The following is a 15,558-nucleotide window of genomic DNA, read 5'->3' on the forward strand; positions in this document are numbered from 1 at the left end:
AACTTAATGCATTTAATATATACAGATTTGGGAATATGATGCTTCTTCCCCCCACCCATACTCCTGCTTTCTTCCTTCACTCTCTTCCTTTCCTATTCTTACTTTTTAAAGAAATAAATTTTCAGTTAATTCTTATACTCATAAGGTTAACCCTACACCAAGTAGAGTTTACTGATTAGTATGAAGAAAAAAAAAGGACAAAAACAAAAAAGAAAACCATTGTTCTCTAACAATCAAATGCTGTTATCCATTTATACTCTTAATAATCATAACATAATATATAGCATTATACTTAAACCAATTTTATTTTGTTTTATCTTGTCATTGATTATTGTCACTTGTTTATATTTTCAATGATGTATGCCAAATCTCCTATGAGGAATCTGGATGCATTCTGGTTTACTTGTTTTTTTTTTTTTTACATTCATCAAAATTTAATGTTTTCATTTCAAACAATTTAAAAACAAACAGGCAAGTTGCAGGCAACAGGCTGCATTTTTGTGTTTTTGCACAGCAATTCCTTCCTTCTTCATCCATCCATGCTTCAGGCAGCAGTCAGAAGGCAACATCACCTGAGAACATTTCACATGCTACTTCTTCCCCCCAGGTGCTGCTTTGCACTGCTGCTGAGTGAGCTGTCAGCATCCTGATGCCATAGCTAGCACACTGCCCAAGAGCCTGCAGCTCTGGTGGCAGGGCCACGTGAAGCAGAGTCTCACAGTGGCTTTATAGGGGAGTGAGCAATCCAATGCAATGGGTGGTTGATGCAGGTGCTAACTCCATGAAGATGGTCAATGTAAAGTGGATCCCTAAGGTCAAAGAGAAGCATAGAAAGAATGTCATCTGGAGTAGCAGCTTTGCCAAGATCTCAAAAATTGAGCTCAAAGGAATCTGTAGGACCCTGGTTATTGGTGCTCTTCATTTTCTTGTTTGTGCTGTGCAACTCTCCAAATTATTCAAGTATCCTGATGGGCATGTGAAGTGACTACCCTTTTAGATGCTTCCATTATCCAGTGAATTTTAACTTGAACTCATCCCTGATGTTTGATACCCTTGTTAAAACAATTCAGTAAGCCTCCTCCTGCAGTGCCAGAATCCAATATTGATGGTGGTACAAGTCCTGCTGCTCCTCTTCTGATCTAGCTCTCTGCTATGGCCTGGGAAAGCAGTCAAAGATGGACCAAGTGCTTGGGCCCCTGCATCTGCATGGAGACTCAGAAGAAACTCCTGGATCCTGACTTCAGGTTGGCCCAACTTCAGCTGTTACATCCATTTGGCGAGTGAACTGGAAGTCCTTTCTTCCTCTTTCTATGCCTCTAACTCTCTGTAACTCTGCCTTTCAAATAAATTAATAAAATAAACAATTTTTTTTGCTTATTGCTCTCTTCTCCCTTCTCTCTCTCTCTCACTCTTTCCTCTCCCCCCCCTCAGCTCCTCTCATCCTCGCTGTCTCTCTCACTCTCTCTTCTCTTTCTCTTACTCTCTTTTTCCTTCTTCACCCCTTCTCTCCAGTCTGCTGTGTTTTCCCCAATTAACCTGTTCTCTTAAAAAAGATTTGTTTATTCATTTGAAATACAGAGTTACACAGAAAAGGAGAGGCAGAGAGAGAGGTCTGCAATTCTGCTGGTTCACTCCCCAACTGGCTGCAATGTCAATCCAAAGCCAGGATCCATGAGCTTCTTCCGGGTCTCCTATGTGGGTGCAGGAGCCCAAGGATTTGGGCCATCTTCTACTGCTTTCCCAGGCCATAGCAGAGAGCTGGATCATAAGTAGAACAGTCGGGACTTGAACCGGCACCGAAATGGGATTCTGGTACTGCAGGCAGAGGCTTAGCCCACTATGCCACAGCACCAGCCTCTAGAAAAATAATTTTTAAATTACAATAATTGACCCTACTTAGTAAAGAGTAGTTTTTTTTTAACGTGGCTATTGAAACAATATGCAGTATGGATAATTAAATTTATGTAGACAGGAACTATATTTCATTAACCCTGATGTATAAATGCAGTTAGCCACAATGTAAAATTTGGGCTTTTCTGGATTTTTAATAGCTATTCACTTTATTAATCTCTTTAATTAAAAGCACACTCCTGAAAAGGTCATGTAACTATCTTGTAATAAGGGCCTTTTCAATGGTTCAACTACACAGTTTGCCTAGTTTTGCTACAACTGCTAGTACCTAAGATTTTTTAACAGTTTCTAAATACATAATATAAAGGGAGATGCATACAGCCACAATGTCTATTTTTAACAATTGTTTCCATTACACTGTCTTGAATTTCTGCATGAGTGAGTATGCGAACATAATTCTCATAAAAACAACTTGGCTGAACCTTTTGTAACTTGGTCACTGCAGTTTCACTAAAATATCATGGTGGAGCAAGGTCAGAGGAGTTTTGTTATGTTACATTATTTTCAGCAGAATTATTTTAATGTCTCAAAATAATTTACTATGCTCGACAAAACTTTAGAGAAAAATAGCATCAAAAATGGCAGCCTAATCAGGATATACTGTTCAATCCAATGTGCTAAAACAACATGTTATTATCATGTTTAATGCCAAAAATGTAAAATTTGACACTTAGTTTGGAAATGGCTTTTCTAGATATATGATTAAAATGCTCTTAGGGTTCCAGGTACATCAAACAAGATGGCATCTGGAATTAAACTGATTTATTGATCAGGGTCAATCTTTACTCTTCCCCTTATTTGATTTTATAGGTTATGATTGCTGAAATTTTATTTTTACTAATGTTAACAGTGAGTCATAAGGCATACTGTTGGTATTTTGAGTACTGTTGAAAACAGAATGTATTAGCTATCTATGTACTTCACCATAATTTGGTGACAAAAGTGTGAGCAGTGTCTATATTTTAATGGAGTGGATAAAAACTACTTATGTTTGCTTTGTTAATTGCCTCAGGTTATCTTTTTAAATAAGATATTTTAAGAGGAACAGAAGGGAGATTTCCTACCTAGTCTATATAAAGTGCAAAACTCATAACCTCAAATATGAAGAGGAGAGGAGAAAACTGCAGTGGTTAGGATATACAGGAATTAACTACCCTGGAGTCAGAAAGGAATCAGCTGATGTTGGATCAGATTTTTAATTGAATTGTTATGTGCCTTTCTCACCAAGTAAATCAATCCCTGTATTTGTTTCCCCTTTGAAACAAGTCACGGCTAACTAATTCTATTTTTATTGTTCCATTTAAAAGAAAAGTTATTTTTCTAAATTCATAGCAGGTGCATTTACTTTGAATCAAATCATTCCATTTCAAAATTCTTTTGGCTTACTATAGATAATTAGCTTTGAGTTTTTGTTTTCTTAATGTACATTGTCTTGATAATTATTCCTGCTGAAATGCTAAAGCTATAGCCAGCAACCATTTTACATGAAAATTGTATTCCCTTTGTAATCTCTGTGTGATTTATCAATTGAATGCATTTTATATTCATGTGTGGGTAAATGAAAACTATGTCTATTTGATTTAACAATAAAGTTTCCTGAATATTTGATGCTTTTCTTCTAAAATAAAATGATAAAGAATTCTTAATTGAGTATATTCTGTATAGTTAATAGAAAAATTTTTAAAGACTGCCTAATGATATGTGATAGTTAAATTGAATAATAGTATACAAAGGAACAGATATGAAGTTTGTTACAGGAAATTGAAAGAAAGGAAAATATATAAAAAACACAATGAACCAAATACTTCTCTGCTTAGAATTTACCATCTCATTATTACTCATGTCTGATCGAAAGATAAAGCACAGTTCTTTGATATTCCTTTCTCAGTTGCATTTTACATATCATCTAATGTTGAGCACAACATGATAATAAATACTTTTTTAGGAAAAAGCAATCGAGTCACACAAAGAAGAAATTTGCAATACATACATCTTCATACAACTTATATACAGATGTTTATAACTCAACAATAAAATAAACCAATAAAAAAGAAAAAAAATATTTGAACACACTTCATGAAAGAACACAAATAAATAAGAGCACATGAGGAGCCAGCTTTGTGACATAGCAGGTCATTACTTGCCAGTAATGGAGCATCTCATATGAGCACCAATTCATGACCTGGCTGCTCCACTTCCAATCCAGCTCCCTACTAATGGCTTGGGAAAAGCAGCTAAAATAATTCCAAGTCCTTTCAATCTGCCACCTACATGGGAATCCCAGATAAGGTTCCTGGCTGCTGGCTCCTGGCTCCTGACTCCTAGTTTTGACCTAGACCAGCCCTGGTCATTGTGGCCATCTGGGGATAGAACCAGCAGATGAAAAACCTCTCTCTGTAACTCTAGCTTTCAAATAAATAACAACAGTCTTAAAAAATAAAAATACATAAAAATGCTCACCATAATTGGTCATCAGTGAAATGCAAATTAAAACCTCAATGAGATACCTAGTCACACTCAACAGAATGAAGTATATATTTTTAATAATTTATTTTATTAATATAAAAAGAATAGATTCCATGTAGTTAAAAACATACAATTCTAAGAATATGATCAGTATTTAGGCAGGGCCATAAGCAAAGTGGAAGTTCCCTCCTCCCTTCTGAGAAAAGTACTTAGTTCTTTGATGACTTTTTCCACTGGGGTCTCACCCACGGAGATCCTTCATGTAGGACATTTTTTGCCACGGTGTCATGACTTTCTGTGCCTGAAATGCTCTCTCAGACTTTTCAACCTGACCAGAATGCTTTAAGGGCTGATTCTGAGCTTTGACTGCTACTTAAAGCAATTGTCATTCTATGAGTCTGCTGTGTGGACTGCTTCCCATGTTGGAGCATTCTCTCCTTTTTAATTCTATCTATGGTTATTATCAGACCCTTAGTCCTATCTGTATGATCACTTTAACACTTAAGATGGTATTTTTACCTCCCAGCTTAAGGAGATTTGGGGTCTCATAGTGAGTTTTTAAACTGTACCATTATAAGTAAGTCTATGGAAAGTATGTAGAACTACTTTATAGTTACAAACTTAATACACTTCATAATTACTACTTTAGGAATACGGTGACCCTTCCTACCCACCCTTCTTCCTCCTCCCTCTCCTATTCCTACTGTTATTTTTTACTGAGATCTATTTTTCTTTTTTTTTTCTGGTATTCTTTCTCTTTCTTTTCCTTTTTTTTTTATAGATTATTTATTTGGAAGGCAGAATTACAGAGAGGTAGAGGCAGGGAGAAAGGTCAATCTTTCATCTGCTGGTTCACTCCCCAAATGGCCACAATGGCCAGGGCTGGACCCATCTGAAGCCAGGAGCTTCTTCCAGGTCTCCCTCATGGGTACAGGGGCCCAAGGACTTGGGCCATCTTCTACTGCTTTCCCAAGCCATAGCAGAGACCTGGATTGGAAGTGGAGCAGCCGGTGCCCATATGGGATGCTGGCGCTGCAGGCTGTGGCTTTACTGAAGCTGTGCCGGTCCCTGCCATTCTTTTCCGAGGTCACAATCACTGAGCTGGACAGATACTAATATAAATTTGTATCCTGCACAGCCAGGGAACAGGATGTCCTAGGCCATCAGATAGCTACAATCAACACAAATTCCACAGCAGGTGGGGGGAGAGGCAGCGTGTGGCCCAACAGGTAAGACACCACTGGGGACACCCACTTCCCACACTGCAGTTTGAATTCCAGCTTCCTGCTGCTGTGCACCATGGGAGGTGGAGGACTTGGGTCCCTGCCATCCACGTGGGAGACCTGGACTGAGTTCCCGATCCTCCTGGCTTCAGCCTGGACCAGCCCAGGCTGTTGTGGGCATCTGGACAGTGGAGCAGTGGCTGAGAAATTTCTCTCTCTCTTTTTCCCTTTCTCTCTCTCTCCTCCCCTTCTCCTCTCCTTTCTTACCTTCCTCCCTCTCCCTCTAAAATATAGTATATAATAATTTTGATTTTTAATTCACAAAGGCTTAGACTCTCAAATTTATAAAAAGAAAAAAACACTGCTATTAACCAATAAGAAAAAAAGACAACCCCACATGAAAAGATTATTGTGGACAGCTCGGGTGGGCACTCAGAAGTGAAGCCATAGGAACAGCTCTGGAGTAAGTGACCACCTGGGACACCCGCATCCCATATGGGAGTGCCCAGGTGAGAGCCCCAGCTCCCTGCTAATGCATCCTGGGAGGCAGCAGGTGATGGCCCAAGTGCTTGGGCCCCTGCTTCCCACAGGGGAGACCTGCATGGAAGATCCTGACTTCAGCCTGGCCCAGATCTGGCTGTTGCAGCCATTTGGGGAGCGAACCAGAGGGTAGGAGCTTCCTTCCTCTCTCTCTGTCACTGGGCCTTTCACATGAATAAGTCTTTTTTAAAAGTGAGAGCGCTACCTGACATTATCTGCAACAGTTGTTTTTGTTTTTCATGTGAAGCATTTAAACAAAGAAGAGAACCAGAGCAAAGGCAGCAAAAGGCTCGGCTCAGCAGTGCTGGGGAGGCACGGGGCTGCCAGCCAAGGAGCTCAGGAAGTGTCGGAGGCTGGGAAGGCCAGCCAGCCAGCTCCCACCTGGAGGCTCTGGGAGAGACTCGTGGTCTTGCTACAGGTTGGTTTTGGCCCACAGGCCCCCAGAACCACAAGTCCTATTGTTGAGGCCCTGACTACAGCGATAGAAAACTGAGCCCGTGGAAACACAGGCAGGAGAGCGCCGGGAGGCCCACCTGTCCTGGGCACACATGTGGACAGCACGTGAAAACAGAACGGAGGGGACCCAAGCCAAGCTGCTAACCCTGGTCGCCTGCGGCAGGAGGAGGTGGGGACTGCAAGCGGTGTCAGACTGGAGCTTAACCCCCGCCCCACGTTAAGAAAAGATGTTTGTCCACGCAGCACGTACCGGACAGGGGGTTACCCTGTAGAGAATGCATGGTGCCTCGCTGCCCCAGCAAACTCTCACAGACTCAGGGCCTGCAAAACCTTACCCCCAAGCCCCAGGAGCGCCCTCCTTTATGGCAATCCCAGAGGCACCAACAAAGAAAGGGACCCCGGGTCCAGCCCGGCCCCCTGGAACACTTCTGGTGGACTCTGGCCAGCCTTCAGGGAGCTGGCAATCCAGAGCGCTCCTGGGAGCAGCAAGGCTTCTCCTGCAAAACGCCCGCTCCGCCTCTGCCTGAATCCAGCCCGCTGGGCACGCACGCTCTCCCGCGACAGGCACCTGCCGCCTGATTTCCATTTCCCAGAATATGGTTCGCTATGCCACTGCACCTGCTGGCTGGCCACCAGGCGACAGGCTGCATCCCAGGAGTCCGCAAACCCTCCCTCTGCGGGGTTCCCCACGCCAGCAGACCTCACAGGCACGCCTGACACAAGTCCCCAGCGTCCCTGAGTCGGGCCAGCCACCTGCAGGAGCGCCAGGTGAGGTCAAAGGCGGGGGAGCTCCCCGAGGATCACGGAGCCCCGACCGCTGTCGGCCACCCCGCAAACGCACCCCCACCGCTCCAGAGGCCCGGCTCCCACACGTGACCTCCGGAACACAGCGCTGGGACCCCCACACCGCCGCACGCCGCACAGAGGCCACCGCGCAGCGGCTCCGCGAGCCTGCCCCGCTAGACACTCCCCTGGGTGCCTCGCCGCCACTCCCCTGCGGCCCCAGAGACGCCTGGCCCGGCACTGGTCCGCGCCCTCCTCACGCGCTGGCCACGCGGGCACGCCCCGCCGCCAGAGGAACCACGCGCGTGGCTGTGGCTGGGGCCACACCGGCCACGCCGCCCGCCGCGGGTCCCAGGGACGCCGGGTACGCGAGCACCAGTGGACGCAGCCGCACAGGTGGCTCCTGACCCGGCGCCCGCGTGGCCCTGAGCACTACCAGAAACGCCAGGGGCAGGGCGACCCCCGCGGGAGGGGGTGCGGGCCGCGCGCCAAGACCGGGACCGGGCAGAGCCGCTGCGCGGTACCTGCTGCCGGGGGATCGCCCTCCTCCTCAGCTTCCGCCTCAGCTGCAGCCCTGACTGGCCCAGATCTATTTTCAATTGACTTTATACACATAGTTTAACTCTGTGCTAAGTAAAGAGTTTGACAAATAGCATGAAAAATAAAAACTATTCCTCAACAGTCGAGATAAAGGCTGTTCAAGTCACTGCTTCTTAAAGTGTCAATTTCACTCGAGAGAGAGCCTTTCAGGTTCTCTATTAGGTATCACAGTTCAGGGAGAACATACGGTATTTGTCCCTTTGGGACTGGTCACTAAGTTTGATGTTTTCCAGACTCATCCATTTTGTTGTGAATGACTGGATTTCACTTTTTTTACTGTTGTGTAGTATCCATGGCATATATATTCCATAATTTCTTTATCCAATCTTCAGTTGATGGGCATTTGGGTTGTTTCCATGTCTTAGCTATTGAACTGCAATAAACATGGGGGTGCAGATAACTTTTTCATATGCTGATTTCATTTCTCTTTGGTAAATTCCCAGGAGTGGGATGGCTTTGACTTATGATAGGACTATTTAGATTTCTGAGGGTTCTCCATACTGTCTTACACGCCCACCAACAGTGGATTAGGGTGCCTTTTCCCCACATCCTTGCCAGCATTTGAAGTTTGATGATTTTTGTGTGAAAGTCATTCTAACTGGAGTGAGGTAAATCTCATTGTGGTTTTTGATTTGCATTTCTTCGAGGGCTAGTAATCCTGAGCATTTTTTCATGTGCTTGTTGGCTTTTTGTGTTTCCTCTTTTGAAAAATCTGTTTAGTCCTTTGCCCATTTCTTAAATGGGCTGTTTGTTTTATTGTTGTGGAGTTTCTTTTTTTTTATTTATTTATTTAATGAATATAAGTTTCCAAAGTACGAATAATGGATTACAATGGCTTCCCCCCCATACCTTCCCTCCCACCCACAACCCTCCCCTTTCCCGCTCCCTCTCCCCTTCCATTCACATCAAGATTCATTTTCAATTATCTTAATATACAGAAGATCAGCTTAGTATACATTAAGTAAGGATTTCAACAGTTTGCTCCCACACAGAAACATAAAGTGAAAAATAATAGATGATTTTTTTTTAATGATGATGAAATCAGATCAGACCTATTGTCATGTTTAATCCCAGTGAGAGTCAAGTTGGGAGTTGATAGTTTCTTTTTTTTTTTTTTTTTTTTTTTTTACAGAAGATCAGTTTAGTATGCATTAAGTAAAGATTTCAACAGTTTGCACCCCCATAGAAACACAAAGTAAAATATATTGTTTGAGTACTCGTTATAGCATTAAATCTCAATGCACAGCACATTAAGGACAGAGATCCTACATGAGGAGTAAGTGCACAGTGACTCCTGTTGTTGACTTTACCAATTGACACTCCTGTCTATGGCATCAGTAATCTCCCTATGCTCCAGTCATGAGTTTCCAAGGCTATGGAAGCCCTCTGAGTTCTCCGATTCTTATCTTGTTTAGACAAGGTCATAGTCAAAGTGGAGGTTCTCTCCTCCCTTCAGAGAAAGGTACCTCCTTCTTTGAAGACCTGTTCTTTCCACTGAGATCTCACTCACAGAGATCTTTTGCCAGAGTGTCTTGGCTTTCCATGCCTGAAATACTCTCATGGGCTTTTCAGCCAGATCCGAATGCCTTTAGGGCTTATTCTGAGGCCAGAGTGCTATTTAGGACATCTGCCATTCTATGAGTCTGCTGAGTATCTCACTTCCCATGTTGGATCACTCTCCCCTTTATTTATTCTATCAGTTAGTGTTAGCAGGTACTAGACTTGCTTATGTGCTCCCTTTGACTCTTAGTCCTTTCATTATGATCAATTGTGAACTGAAATTGATCACCTGGAACAGTGAGATGGCATTGGTACATGCCACCTTGATGGGATTAAATTGGAGTACCCTGGTATGTTTCTAACTCTACCATTTGGGGCAAGTCAGCTTGAGCATGTCCCAAATTATACATCTCTTCCCTCTCTTACTCCCACTCTTATGTTTAACAGGGATCACATTTCAGTTAAATTTCAACACTTAAGAATAACTGTGTATTAATTACAGAATTAAACCAGTCATATTAAGTAGAACAGACAGAAAAACTACTAAGAGGGATAATGTATTAAGTTGTTCATTAACAGTCAGGGCTATGCTGATCAAGTCACCGTTTCCCATAGTGTCCATTCCACTTCAACAGGTTTCCTTTTTGGTGTTCAGTCAGTTGTCACCAATCAGGGAGAACATATGGTATTTGTCCCTTTGGGACTGGCTTATTTCACTCAGCATGATGTGTTCCAGATTCCTCCATTTTGTTGCAAATGACTGGATTTCATTGTTTCTTACTGCGGTATAGTATTCTAAAGAGTACATATCCCATAATTTCTTTATCCAGTCTACCGTTGATGGGCATTTAGGTTGGTTCCAGGTCTTAGCTATTGTGAATTGAGCTGCAATAAACATTAGGGTGCAGACCGCTTTTTTGTTTGCCAATTTAAATTCCTTTGGGTAAATTCCAAGGAGTGGGATGGCTGGGTCGAACGGTAGGGTTATCTTCAGGTTTCTGAGGAATCTCCAGACTGACTTCCACAGTGGCTTGACCAGTTTGCATTCCCACCAACAGTGGGTTAGTGTCCCTTTTCCCCACATCCTCGCCAGCATCTGTTATTGGTAGATTTCTGAATGTGAGCCATTCTGACCGGGGTGAGGTGGAACCTCATTGTGGTTTTGATTTGCATTTCCTTGATTGCTAATGACCTTGAACATTTTTTCATGTGCCTGTTGGCCATTTGGATTTCCTCTTTTGAAAAATGTCTATTGAGGTCCTTGGCCCATCTCCTAATTGGGTTGTTGGTTTTGTTTTTGTGGAGTTTCTTGATCTCCTTGTAGATTCTGGTTATTAACCCTTTATCTGTTGCATAGTTTGCAAATATTTTTTTTGTGGAGTTTCTTGATCTCTTTAGATATTCTGCTTATTAATCCTTTATCAGTTGCATGGCTTGCAAATAATTTCTCATTCTGTTGGTTGCCTATTCACTTTGCTGATTGTTTTGCAGTGCAGGGGCTTCTCAATTGGATGTAATCCCATTTGCCAATTTTAGCTTGGGTTGCCTATGCCTCTGAGATCTTTTCCAAGAACTCTTTGCCTATGCTAAGTCTTACAGGGTTTCCCCAATGTTGTCAAATAATTTGATGGTATTAGGTCTTAGATTTAGGTATTTAACCAATTTTGAGTGGATTTTTGCATAAGGTGTAAGGTAGGGGTCTTGCTTCATGCTTCTGAATGTGGAAATTCAGTTTTCCCAGCACCATTTGGATTGATTTTAGCTCCTTTGTCAAAGATAAGTTGGTTGTAGATGTTTGCATTGATTTGTGGCATTTCTATTCTGTTCCACTGGTCTGTGCATATGATTTTGTACCAATATCAGGCTGTTTTGAAAATAACTGCCCTGTAATATGTCTTGAAATCTGTGTTGTGATGCCTCTGGCTTTGTTTTTGTTGTATAAGATTGCTTTAGCTATTCGGGGCCTCCTGTGTTTCCACATGAATGTCAGCATCATTTTTAAATGATTGATTTCTTTATTTCATTTTTTTTTATTTTTGACAGGCAGAGTGGACAGTAAGAGAGAGAGAGACAGAGAAAGGTCTTCCTTTTGCTGTTGGTTCACCCTCCAATGGCCGCTGCGGCTGCCGCACCGTGCTGATCTGATGGCAGGAGCCAGGTACTTATCCTGGTCTCCCATGGGGTGCAGGGCCCAAGCACTTGGGCCATCCTCCACTGTACTCCCTGGCCACAGCAGAGAGCTGGCCTGGAAGAGGGGCAACCGGGACAGAATCCGGCGCCCCGACCGGGACTAGAACCCGGTGTGCCGGCGCCGCAAGGCGGAGGATTAGCCTAGTGAGCCGCGGTGCCGGCCTGATTTATTTATTTCAAAGAATGACAGGCAGAGGCAGAGAGAGAGAGAGAGAGAGAGAGAGAGAGAGAGAGAGAGAGGTCCTCTATCCACTGTCCCATTCCCCAGATGGCTGCAATGGCCGGAGCCATGCCGATCCAAAGCCAGGACCCAGGAGCCACCTCCAAGTCTCCTATATGGGTTCAGGAGCCCAAGAACCAGGGCCATCCTCCACTGCTTTCCCAGGCCACAGCATAGAGCTGGACCAGAAGTGGAGCAGCCAGGACCCAAACCTGAGCCCACATGGTGCACCACAGCACCAGCCCCAGCATCATTTTTTCTTTATCTGAGAAGAATTTTCTTTGTTTTTTGATTGATATCCTGTTGAACCTGTAAATTCCTTTCAGAAGTATTGACATGTTGATGATACTGATTCTTCCAATCCAGGAACACGGAAGCTATGTCCATTTTTTGTATTTTCTTCTATTTTCTTCTTTAATGTTTTGTAATTCTCATCATAGAAATCTTTGACATTCGTGGGGCACACTGGTTTTACATTTTCTTTATTTCTAAAGACTCAAAATTGGCCAATCACTTTAAAATTCCCAAGCACTAGATTAAGAAATTGTTATCTTAGGTTTCAGACCATCAGCTGATAACCGGATAAAGAAAATGTGATACACACACACACACACACACACACACAATATGGAATACTACTCAGCAAAAAAAAGAATGAAATTCTGAGTTGTGCAGCAAAATGGTTGCAATTGGAAATCATTACGCTTAATGAAATAAGCCAGTCCAAAAAAGACAAATATTTATTTTCTGATATGTGTCAATTAACATAGAATACCAAAAATGTACAGAAATGAAGCTGACATTGTAGTACATAATTATTGTTTTTATCACTTTTTTATACCCCTGTGGAACTTTAGTCTCACTTTTTACTTGTTGAATAGTAAAGTCAGTAGTGAATTAAACCTGTGATTAAAGAGTGGAATTAAATTTTGTCTTTGAAAAAATTAAAGAAAAAAAGAAGGAAGTGAATGGATGGAGGGAGGGGGAAGGGAAATATGGTTATCACCAGATTTGTAGCTATGAAATACATGAAAGATCCCTTTATACTAATACAATTTTTAAAATATTATTTAATTAAACTGCTTAGCATTTCCATGACTTAAGAGACTGCAAATTTTCTGTATTTTTAAAGGTGTTTAAAAACTATTTATCTATATCCTTTACATCTCTTTGTGATCCTATTTCTGCTTCTACTGAAATTTTCATTGATAAACACAATTATCAAAATGCAATGTGTGTTGAAATTACACATTTGTCTATTTTTCATATTATATTTGAATTTGTTACTACTACCTGAGTAAATTGTCAATAAACTAATTTATGTCAGTCTTTGCACAGAGGCTTCAGGCTATCCTAGTTTTCTTTATCAGTTTTAGGCCATCAGTTCTATAAATTAGGAAGGTGTCCAATCAAATATTATGTTCATAGTATCTGAGCACAATCTATGGCCGATTTCATCTCTCTGATTAGCAGGAGATTGCATTTTAGCCTTATGGACATTCATGTAAATTGAAATACAATTTCAGTGTAGAAATGTAGAATTTTGTTTGGTCCTCAAAATCATTGAGCTCACTTTTTTTTTTTTTCAAAATATTCTAATCTAGACCAGTTCCAGCCCTGTGTACATGACATAAATTTTCATTGTGAGGTCATCATCAGCTCCAGCATTCTATAAACTGTCCTGGAAACCAGATTCACAGTGCCTCAGAGCCATCTTAGTCAAGGGTAATGATTCTCCACATGGTGTGTGTGTGTGTGTGTTTGTGTGTATATATATATATATATATATATATATATATATATATGGGCACATATTATCATTCTCCCTTTCGTGGTGATAAACTTTTGACTTTTTTCTGGTGGCTTATATGAGTGTAAATAAACTTTTTATTAGTGATTGTTTTTAATTTTGTTTTATTTATTTGAAAGACAGAGTTACAAGGAGAGTTAGAGACAGAGAGAGGGGTCTTATATCCTGGTCACTCCTCAAATGGTCACAATGGCCAGAGCTGAGCCAGGAGCCTCTTCTAGGTCTCCCATGTGGGTTCAGGGGCCTAAGGACTTGGGCCATCATCTGCTGCTTTCTCAGGTTCATTAGCAGGGAGCTGGATTGAAAGTGGAGCAGCCAGGACTTTAATCAGTGCCCATATGGTATGCTAGCACTGCAGGCTGGGGCTTTAACCCACTGGTGCCACAGAGCCAGCCCCTGTTGATATCTTCAAAGTAGAGCTAAGATGACAGTATCTTTAATTTAAGAGGTTTTCTTTTTATTGTTAACTGACATGGTATTTTCTTTGCTTATTGTTGACTTTTTTCTGTTATTTCCCAAGTTTTGTGTATATCTAATACATATTGCTTCGCCCAATTCTCTTGTGTTTGTCTTGCTATTATTGCTCCTACATTGTTGCTTACTGCTATTTCCCATCATCAGAATATAGGTTCTATACTCACATGCATATTCCTTTTTTGATTTTTTATGTTTTATTAATATAAGAAAATAGATTTAATAGGCTGATGCTGTGGTGCAGCAGACTAACTTCCTGGACTGAAGCGCTGGCATCCCATATGGGTGCTGGTTCGAGACCTGGCTGCTCCACTTTGGAACTGGCTCTCTGATATGCCCTGGGAAAGCAGTAGAAGATGGCCCAAGTCCTTGGGCCCCTGCACCCACATGGGAGACCCAGAGGAAGCTCCTGGTTCCTGGCTTCAGATCGGCACAGCTCTGGCAGTTGTGGCCAACTAGGGAGTGAACCGTCAGATGGGAGACCTCTCTCTCTCTCTCTCTCTCTCTCTCTCTCTCTCTCTCTCTCTGCCTCTCCTCTCTCTGTGTAACTCTGACTTTTAAATAAATCAATAAATCCTTAAAAATAGATTTAATGTATTTCATAGATACAGTTCTAAGAAGACCACCATGCTTCACCCTCCCTCCCCTAATCCTCTCTCTCTTTTCCTTTTTTTCTTTAACTTTTGCAATAAAATACTTTCAATTTACTGTATAATTACAAGTATAATGCACCACTACCATAAGGTTTAACAAGCAAACAGTAGAAAGATAACTTTTATTTCTATAATATGTATACATCAATGATGTGTAGTACAAGTCAATCCTAGTACATAGAACTATAGATAATCATGGTAAACTTTTATTGTGGCTTAATAAATTTCACGAAAACTTAAATTTTCAAAAATCTATGATTTTAAACATTTTCTGGGAGTAAAATAATTTATGAGACTCTTAATCCACAAATACCTTCATATCTGCTGATCGCACTATTATTTAACCTATATATTATTAAATATGCATTATTTTATTTATCATTGTTTTTAATGCACTTGTGTGACCTATTTTTATCATTAGCATCTGATTGTGAATCAGTCCTGCTCTTATTAATCCCAGGCCCTCTTGGGGGGCTTTCTCTTTGTGACATGGACTTGATGGAAATAATCTAAAGTGTCTTTGCAACTATTTCATGTCCCCAGATTCTTAGAGTATTCTTGACCCATTCAGTATTTCTTAGTTCCCAGGGGATATAGTATTTTAGTTTGGCTGAAATTCTAGAGGATTATCAATTTAACTGCCATGTTGAATGCTCAAAGCATAGCTGTAAATACCAATATTGTTCTCTATGATGCTCCTGGTAATTTCCAAAATCTTTGCTTTATCTCCAT

General features: G+C 41.6%; 1 long non-coding RNA gene across 1 annotated transcript in view; it reads right to left on the bottom strand.

Moving 5' to 3' along the window:
* Window positions 1-264: 264 nt before the first annotated feature.
* Window positions 265-15,558, bottom strand: part of LOC103346318 (uncharacterized) — an 80,874-nt gene continuing 65,580 nt past the window's right edge. Inside the window, exon 3 of the long non-coding RNA XR_011385756.1 lies at window positions 265-809. This is a non-coding gene — a long non-coding RNA (uncharacterized lncRNA). The remainder of the gene's footprint in view (window positions 810-15,558) is intronic.

The sequence above is a fragment of the Oryctolagus cuniculus genome (genome assembly GCF_964237555.1).
Source record: "Oryctolagus cuniculus chromosome 17 unlocalized genomic scaffold, mOryCun1.1 SUPER_17_unloc_1, whole genome shotgun sequence".
In the NCBI taxonomy this organism is placed as follows: domain Eukaryota; kingdom Metazoa; phylum Chordata; class Mammalia; order Lagomorpha; family Leporidae; genus Oryctolagus; species Oryctolagus cuniculus.